The sequence below is a fragment of the Vespa crabro genome, chromosome 4 (genome assembly GCF_910589235.1).
Source record: "Vespa crabro chromosome 4, iyVesCrab1.2, whole genome shotgun sequence".
Taxonomy (NCBI): Eukaryota; Metazoa; Arthropoda; class Insecta; order Hymenoptera; family Vespidae; genus Vespa; species Vespa crabro.
Window position 1 is genome coordinate 4,338,213 of NC_060958.1, and position 9,274 is coordinate 4,347,486.

General features: G+C 33.0%; 1 protein-coding gene across 2 annotated transcripts in view; it reads left to right on the top strand.

Annotated features, from left to right (window-relative positions):
* Positions 1-4,077, top strand: part of LOC124423497 — a 25,405-nt gene extending 21,328 nt beyond the window's left edge. For both annotated transcript variants that reach the window (XM_046961262.1, XM_046961263.1), the window contains one exon: positions 1-4,077. This exon is cut by the window's left edge and continues 1,645 nt beyond it. The gene's annotated coding sequence lies outside the window, so the exon portion shown is untranslated.
* The last annotated feature ends 5,197 nt before the right edge of the window (positions 4,078-9,274 follow it).

Genomic DNA, 9,274 nt, shown 5'->3' on the forward strand with positions numbered 1-9,274 from the left:
AAATAACTGTCATATAGAAAATGAATGTGGAAAGAAATAGATTAAAAGAAATGGATTAGAAGCATATACATTTCGAATCGAATCATGGGATGCTTCTTAACGCGTTTTATGCATACGTATCCGTATATGTCTATGTTTCCTTTATATAAACGTACGCATTCGTTTATTATGGATTATATACGTTTAGGCAAATTGATCGAACCGTTGGAGCACTTTACCCGCAGAGGGCGCAAAAGATCGGTTGCTAGAGACAGGACAAAAATTAATCAATAGGATCCTAACCGTAAGTCTCTTGGCTAATTTACTTTCCTTTCACTAAGAAAGCGATCGTTATTTTCAGTGAACATAAAAGTGAGAAATTTGAAATACTACGAGAAAACGATATGAATAAGTGAAAAATTTGAAAAATTGAAATTGTTTTAACAAAAAACGGATAATATTTTCTCTCTATCATTTATGTTTTTCCTTTGTTTTTGATTTCTTTTTAATAATTTTCCATATAAAAATTATGTTTATTTTTTTTTATTTTCATATATAATAATCATCGTTGCGAATTATTTTTAGACGCTGAGAACAAACAGTAACAATCTCTTTACTTTTACACACGCTCGATGAAAGGATATGTAATTTGTAATCACGCTCGTTCAACGAATGATGTATGCGAACGGAAGTAACGCGAGCTTAGCGTAGGTGTTCCGGTAATCGCGTAAGCTTGGCGTTCTAAACTCTTGGGTATGTTCGAAAATACGAGACACGAGGTAGAAGTAGAAGAACGCGATTATTATAAACGCATATGTACGTAGGTATGTGTATCGAACGAATTACCTATGAGCACGCGATAATATATTAAAACTAGGATGAAGCTTATGCAAAGATTAGGATTTTCCTCGATCTAATATTAAGGATGACATTATTGCCATAGTACGCAAAGAAGTAAAATAATCAAATTAAAGGTCGAATCAGAAATGATCGAAAATTATGATTTGAAATTTATTTTATTAGAGAGAATAGAGACGAGATAGAATAATCGAAAGAAAAAAAGAAAATGTATAGATATTTCTACGCATCGTCCGATAATAATTTTCTTCCTTTTCTGTTTTTTTTTCTTTCTTTTCTTTCTTTTTTTTTACTTTCAACAAAAGTATATGCTCCTTTGTAGGGATAAAATATGTTTCAGGCATAGTTGTTCATAGCAGACGGAAATTCGAATATCATAGATAGTCTGATAACGAAGAAAATTAATACGTAGGGCTCTCGTCGAACATCCTTTCTCTTCGTTTCTACTCTTACGATGGCCTAACGAGGTACGAGCAAGTATCCTTGATTCGAAATTATCGATCATCCTATATAAAGGAATTGTTCTCTCTCTCTCTCTCTCGTGGGTACATCGAAAATTTTATGCTTCTTATCAGTCTTTTTATTATCGCTAAGTTGACAACATTGTTAAATATTCTTTTTTTCTCTTTTTAAATTTAGTTATTTATTTATTTTTTTTTTTTTAATAAATTTTGTTCTCTTATTAAATTTATTTATTAATATTTTTTTCTTTTTTCTTTTATATCTTCTTTATTTCTTAATTTTAGTTTATCAAATATCGAGAATAGAAATTGAAAAAGACCTGAATCAGGGTAATACGTAAACTTATCTCACGGAATCGTGCCAAATGAATAAATCGGCCGATTCAATGCGAATCAGACTACACGACAATCTTCGTTCCATCGTATAAGAATAAATTTCATCGTCGATGTTTGTAGAAGAATAGTAAACGACAAGGAAATTCGACGAAAATATATGCAGCGACAATGCATGCTAAGGACTTTACCTTACTTCTCGTATTACTTTTTCTTCTTCTCTTTCTTTCTTTTTGTTATTTCTTTTTTCTTTTTAATTTTTTATTGTTGTTTTTTCCCATCTTCCGTTTCCTTTTACGTTTTGACTTTTACTCTCTCTTTTTTATCCCCCTTGTTATAATTAACAGTAATCACGAAAAAAGAACGTGATGCCTCGCGTGTTTCTTTCTGCTTACCAAGTAAACGTAAAAGTTGTCGGGGCATGTAAACCATCCCATGGTAGCATTTATATGTATACACATTATTGCAACGAAGATTGAAACTTCGTTTCTCTTTCTCTTACTTCGTTGTTTTTCTTATTATTTTTGTTTTCAACAAAACAAAAAGTACACCGATATTTTCTAGATCGATCCGTTTCATAGTGCTTGTTTTTCGTTCGACTTCACGATTACGAAGCGTCGTTCATTCCTATGATACAAATTAATGTTCATGGCTGCGAGATCTATTCTATTACATTCGTGGTAGTGGCATCATCGTGCAATTACTTAAAGAAAAAGAAAACAAAAAAATAAAAAGAAAAAATAAAAAAAAATTGATCTCTCACGATGACACGTGCTCGTCGTTTATTCGCGTGTCATTGCGAACGATCAAATAAGAATATTTCATATTAATCCTACGGCAAAATATAACTTAACACGAAATTCTTCAGGATATTCAAGATGATACCATTTTCACGAGATAAATCTTGAAGAGATTTCCTTTAAGAAATCGTGTCTCCGTCTCTCGATTTTTCCTACGAGTTACTTACTCACGAGAGGATCGATAAACGCAAGATACATCGAGCTGATCGAATAGAGCGAAAAGAAAGTGATAGTACTTTCGTGGAAGAAATTAGCATTCCTTTCGAAGAAAATGCAAAAAAAAAGAAAAAGAAAATAAAAACGAACGAGAAAACAAAAGAGATAAGGAAGAAAAATAGATTTCGTGAAATCAATGGGAGTCTCTGTTTATCGCGATGTTTAAATCCGTACATTTTTCATTCTTTCGTTGAAGCGAAAGAAAAAGAGAGACATAAGTGGGAGGGAAGGCAAGAGGAAAAGAGAGAGAGAGAAGGAGAGGGAAAGAGAAAGAAAATGGTGAGAACTATTTCGAATATCGAATGATATAAACACGTTCGATCGTTCCTTGTGCCTCGCGACGAAACAAAAGGAGATTAAAAAAGAAATCGAATTAGGACGAAAGAAAAAAAGCGGAAAAAAATAACGAATAAGTGAGAAAGATAGAGTAAAGAGTAAAGAATAAACAAAAGAAAAAAATTAGCTTTAAAACTAAGGTTAGATAGATGACGTTGGTCACCCTGAGCCGGTGACAACGGGCGGCAAGTACGTGTCGTTCTCATGGGAGTAAGCTTTTAGCAAAAATCTCCATCCTGAATATTCATTGCAAGAGAAGGGTGTCGAGAAACATAGGAAAAAAGAGAGAGAGAGAGAGACAGAGAGGGAAGAGGATGAAAGAAAAATGGGGTATATTGCAGGAAAAACAAAATGCTTCTCCCGTGAGACCGACGCTCCTTTGCTTTAATTAATTATATGGGCACTGCCAATTCTGCAACTCTAATCAAACGGATGAAGCCGGCACGGCCAATCAAAAAGAGGTTCCAATCAAATTTTATTGCTGAAAATTATCCATGCTACGAAGGGATATATACACATAGATATATACATATATATATACATATATATACATACATAGATACACATACATATATGTATATATATACACATATATATATAATAAAATATGTAGTACATACGAGCGTCTTTTTTGTAAGAAAATAAAAAAAAAGAAAAGAAAAAAGAGTAAGGAAATATTATTTAAGCTCAAAGCAAAGTAGGAAAGGAAAAAGTCAAGTTCTTATCAAGCTTGATCGTTTGAAAATTGAAGAAAATATGTATAAGAAGCAGCGAATATGGAAAGAAGAAGATAGAAGATATGTGTATATATACATTATATATATATATATATATATATATATATATATATATATATATATATACTTTTTAGACATTAGACGTTCACCTAGGACCTATGTATATATATATACATTATTAATTCGAAGCGAACAGTCACAAAAGCATTGTTTATGCGTTTTATACAACACACGGCAATGCCACACATCGATTTCACCTAGGAGTAAGAGGAGGAGGAGGAAGAGGAGGAGAAAGAGAAAGAAAAAGAGAAAGAGTATAAGGCGAGAGTTAGAATACGCGAAGGGTGTGGAGAAGGAGAAGGAGAAGGAGAAGGAGAAGGAGAAGGAGAAGGAGAAGGAAAAGAAGAAGAAAAAAAAGAAGAAAAAAAGAAGAAAAAGAAGAAGGAGAAAAGATGGAAAAATATGTGTATATTTGTGTGTGTGTGTGTGGGTGTGTGTGTGTGTGTAAGAAGAGAAAGAAGCAGTATGTCCTTGGAACGGTCTAGGCGTGAGTGACCTTGAAAATGTATTCAAGATCGATCCGAGATTTCTCGGGAGACCGTTCTTCCTCCTTCTTTTTTCTTTGTCTTTCTTCTACCTAGTTCTTTTTCTTCTCCACCTTCCCTTCCTCCCTTCCTTCCCCTCAACCTTTTTTCAATAAGCGAATTGCACCGGGTGCTGGCCAACGTCACGATATTACGAAGAAGAGTACTTATCGACTTTTATCGGAGAGAAGCGCGCGCCTCGCATCGCGTGATCACGCCCCATGCGATTAAAGATTATCAATTACCGTTCCTATATGATCGTACGACAATTAGACTTAAGGTGGGTACGCTTTTTCGTCGATCGAGATGAGCTATACGAGCTTGCCTTCGAGCAAAAGATAAGCGAGTGCGTCTAAACGATTGTATTTATTATCGTTTACGCAATTATTATTACTGTTATTATTACGATTATCATTATTATTATTATCATTATCGTCATCAAAATCATCACCATAATCATTAACATTATTATTATTATTATTATTATTATTATTATTATTATTATTATTATTATTATTATTATTATTATTATTATTATTATTATTATTATTGTTATTATTATTATTATTATTATTATTATTGTTATTATAATTATTATTACTACAATATTATTATTATTCTTATTATTATTATTATTATTATTATTATTATTATTATTATTATTATTATTATTATTATTATTATTATTATGATTACCGTGTCATTATTAAAAATAAAGTATCATTTTAAATTGTGACGTGAACATCGACACGAAAAGAGGATACATATACAGATACGAACAGGTACACTTGTTGAAGGGACAGGACAACGCACGAAAACATATACATACATATACGAGATATGTACTTACATACGTATAATATAAAAAGTTAGGCGAACAAAATAACAGAATTAGTTTTAGGGATAATCGAGTTGAATTCTGAGCCAGAAGGGGAGATCCTATAAATAGAAGGGAAAAATACGAAAAAAAAGTGGCAAAAGAGTAAACGAAATAAGCAAAGAAAGAGAAAGAAAGAGAGAGAGAGAGAGAGAGAGAGAGAGAGAGAGAAAGAGGAAAGTTCGAATAATTATTAAAAAGAGAAAAAAGACAAAAAAAAAGAAAAAAGAAGTAAAAGATTAAATAAATAAATAAAAGAAAACTGTAGATACCCCGTGTTGGGCATTTAGCTGGTCTAAATCGCCATAGGGTTTGTATCCTGTAATTACACATATAGACTCGTTGAGTTTGTTGACCGTCAGATACTTTATTATTATCGTAAGCGCATGCGAGGGAATGTATATTTACACATATAAATGACAAATATTTAAAAAAAGACGAAGAAGACAAAAAAGAAAAAGTGGGAAAAAAAAGACGAAAGAAAATAATGCAAAAAGAAAAATAATAATAATAATGATAACAAAAATCAAGGAAGAGGAAAAGGACTACGAGCGTATTAGAAATCGCTCGATTTCCTTTTTTTTAGTTTTTGGCTTTGTTGTTTTTGAAATACAAGATAGTAGTAGGGAAAGGTATGACCTTTGACGAGTGTGCTCCGCGTATTATTTCCATTCAGACTCATTTCTTCTCGAACGTCCAATGTGAGCGCCACAATAATCAAAGCGTTAAATATTGTCATATATTTATTATTAATGATATACAATAATACGAATACAATATACATACGTATACATATACCTATATACACATACATACGTATGTACATACACAAATTATTAATTATGTAAATAATTATCATCATATTTAAGAATACATTTACGTAGTATCCGATTATTGTGAATGACCAAACGTTTTCAAGTTATCAGCTCGTTCATTTCGTTAGCAACAAACGTGAATCTTCGATGGTATCGGAACAGCCTTGGGCATTCCTCGAATTGAAAAGGTCCAATTACGTAAGTAAATACGAGAGTAGCACGTTTAAGAGTTCGAGACGATTAAAATGAATAAAATTGATTCTATCTTTTTTTCTCTCCCTTTCTCTTTTTTTCTTTCCTTGGTTTGCTCTATGAACGAACCGATACCGTCGACAGAAGCACGAGAGATACATAAAAATCGAAGAGATGAAATATTGCATTTCATTTGCGAATGGTCCACGACTATTATAAAGGGGAAAAAAGTGATATCTATGCCGAAGATATAGTTATGTTCACTCAGATAGTTATATTTCTTTCTTTTTACTTTTGTTTTTTTCAAATATAATAACAAGATTGTACAAATGGTAGATAGTCTATATAATATCTACTTACGTAATAGTCTAATATCTACTTAAGTAATCGTCTTTTCGATGCTTTTCCTCAACTTCTTCCATTTCGTATTACGCGTAAGGAAGGACGTAACGATTATCTAATAATTAATGATTTATTTAGTCGATCATCGTCATTATCATGATCATCATCATCATCATCATGATCATAATAATAATAATTATTATTATTATGAAATAAATGCGAAAGCCTCTGCTTGTAACGCAATAATTTTCTCCAGTTTAAAACTCTGGAAGAAAGAAATGTGAGTGAGATAAAGTGAATGAATGAAATTTTCGGGAGAAGAAAAAAGAAAAAAAAAGAAAATTGAAAGAAAGAAAGAGAATCAAGGCCGATTAATTTAAAGAATTCGATTGTTTGAAAAAAATTCGTTTAAGTCGAGTTAGCAAGCAGCACACTCGTGCATATATCCCTACTTCGTCTCGAGTGCAATTTATTCCCCGACCTCCTTAGTCCACCACCTTCTCTTCTCTATCCAAGCTCCTCTGCTACCCTCACTATCTTATTTCGCACGCTGCGCGGTCCTGACCTTAATTGTAAGGTAACCTAGATTACAGAAGACGAGGGCGCCTGGACGAACGAACGAACAATCTTAGAAACGATAGAAAGCGTAGCTTTGTTATTAAGCGTGCACGGATCACTGCGTCTTGTTGAGAAGTTTTCTATTTGCTTATCGTTTACCGTTATGGAAGGATCAAGAGTGAGAGAGAGAGAGAGAGAGAGAGAGGGAGAGAGAGGGAGAGAGAGGGAGAGAGAGAGAAATAGGAATCGAGATGATCCTTCTGTCGCACGGTCTGATCCTGTCAATTTCAGGAATAAAAGAAAAAAAGAAGATAGAGATAGAAGATAGCGATAGACATAGAGATAGAGTTGCTTCGTAAGACAATCGATTTCGAGGAGATCTCGAAAAAAAATAAAAATAGGAAAAGAAAAAAAAAGAATAATAATAACACGAAAAAGAAGAACCATTCAAAATTCTACTCCTCCGATTCGTCTCCCTCGACAGTTTGAAAATGGAAAGTGGATTCGTTCGTGCAACGAGAAATTAAAACTAATGAAGTTCGTGAAATCTTTCGCTAGACACAATAGAGAAGATATTTCCAGGCTTTTCAATACGCGAAAGAAAGAGAGACAAAAACAGAGACAAAAACAGAGACAAAGACAGAGACAAAGACAAAGAGAAAAAGAGAAAGAGAGTGAGTTTCGATCTCGATAGTTTACACGCGGGAGATGTTCGTGTGCGTGAGACGTAGAGGTTAGATGGCTCAATAATGAGCATTGTACGATTCTCGTGACCTCCCTTTTCGCGCACGGCTCTGTTTGCCTCTGCATCGATCTCTGCCATTTGACGCGCAACGTTCGTGTATTTTTTCATCCGTTGATTCGTTATTCTCTCTCTCCCTTTCTCTCTTTCTCTTTCTTTCACTCTCTCTCTTTCTCTCCTCCTCTCTTTTATTATTCTCTCTTTCTTTTTGTTTTTATTTTTATTGTCTTTTCCCGAAACGTTTCTCCCTGATAAAAAAAGAAAAACAAAAAAAAAAGTAAAAAAGAAAAAAGTTCCATTTCCTAAGTAGCGTAAAATTCTCGACTCGTGCTTGAGATACCTAACTACGAATTTTCTCTTTTGTGTCGACATTGTCATCGTCGTCATCGTTGTCGTCGTCGTCATCGTCGTCGTCGTCATCGTTGTCGTCAGGCTTTTTTAATTTTCGATATCGCCTCGAGATCGTCGAGAAAAATAGGTGCCGTTTCGATCGTCCCGCCCGCTCCTTTCTTCATTCCTCGAACAAGCTATCTCGCGTTGCACGAGAGAGAACGAGGGATTCCTATTTGAAAAGGCTAGGATTATAAGGGAGACAAGAATAAAAAGGGAAAAGAAAAAAAAAGAAAAGAAAAAAAGAAAATAAAAAAAGAAAAGTAATAAAAAGAAAGAAAAAAAGAAAGGGATAATGCTGCGATGAGAGTTATGCGTATACATCTTAGTTGTATAAAAGTATATGAAAATCAGCGGAGAAATTGAACGCACGCAGAATTAAATAATAAGTCGTAAATCGTACGAATCAAAAAATATATATATAAATATATATCTATATATATATATATAAATATATATCTATATATATATATATATAAATATATATATATATATATATAAATATATATATATATATAAATATAAATATATATATATATATATATATAAATATATATATATATATATATATATATATACATATATATAAACAACAAGAGCAACAATAACAATAAAAAATGTGAACTTACGATACTTATTACGATGCTGCACATAAACGTATATATGTATATATGTACGCGTGCGTACAAGATTCCTGATTTTGTAAAAACAGCGACACGTGTTACATAGATTAATAATAAAGGTGAGATCTATGATGTTTTATAAAAGGCATCAGCCATATTGGAATTTGATAAATTTGATTTTTATCCAAAAATAATCCTATTATATCACGGATGTAGACTTCTCCGTAGATTTCTCCTGTCCTTTTTCCTTTCTCCCACAAAACCGAATCGTTTCCGTATCGCAACGCGTTGCGAAAAATTTTCCGATAGCTGTGCCGTTACATCACATCGCGGAAATTTCCAGTCGGTTGAACCTTCCGCCGTGGAAAATGCGGCTTTTGCGTCCGTCCATGGAAGAATTGCGCTTTGATGCTTGTTCGAATCTATAATTC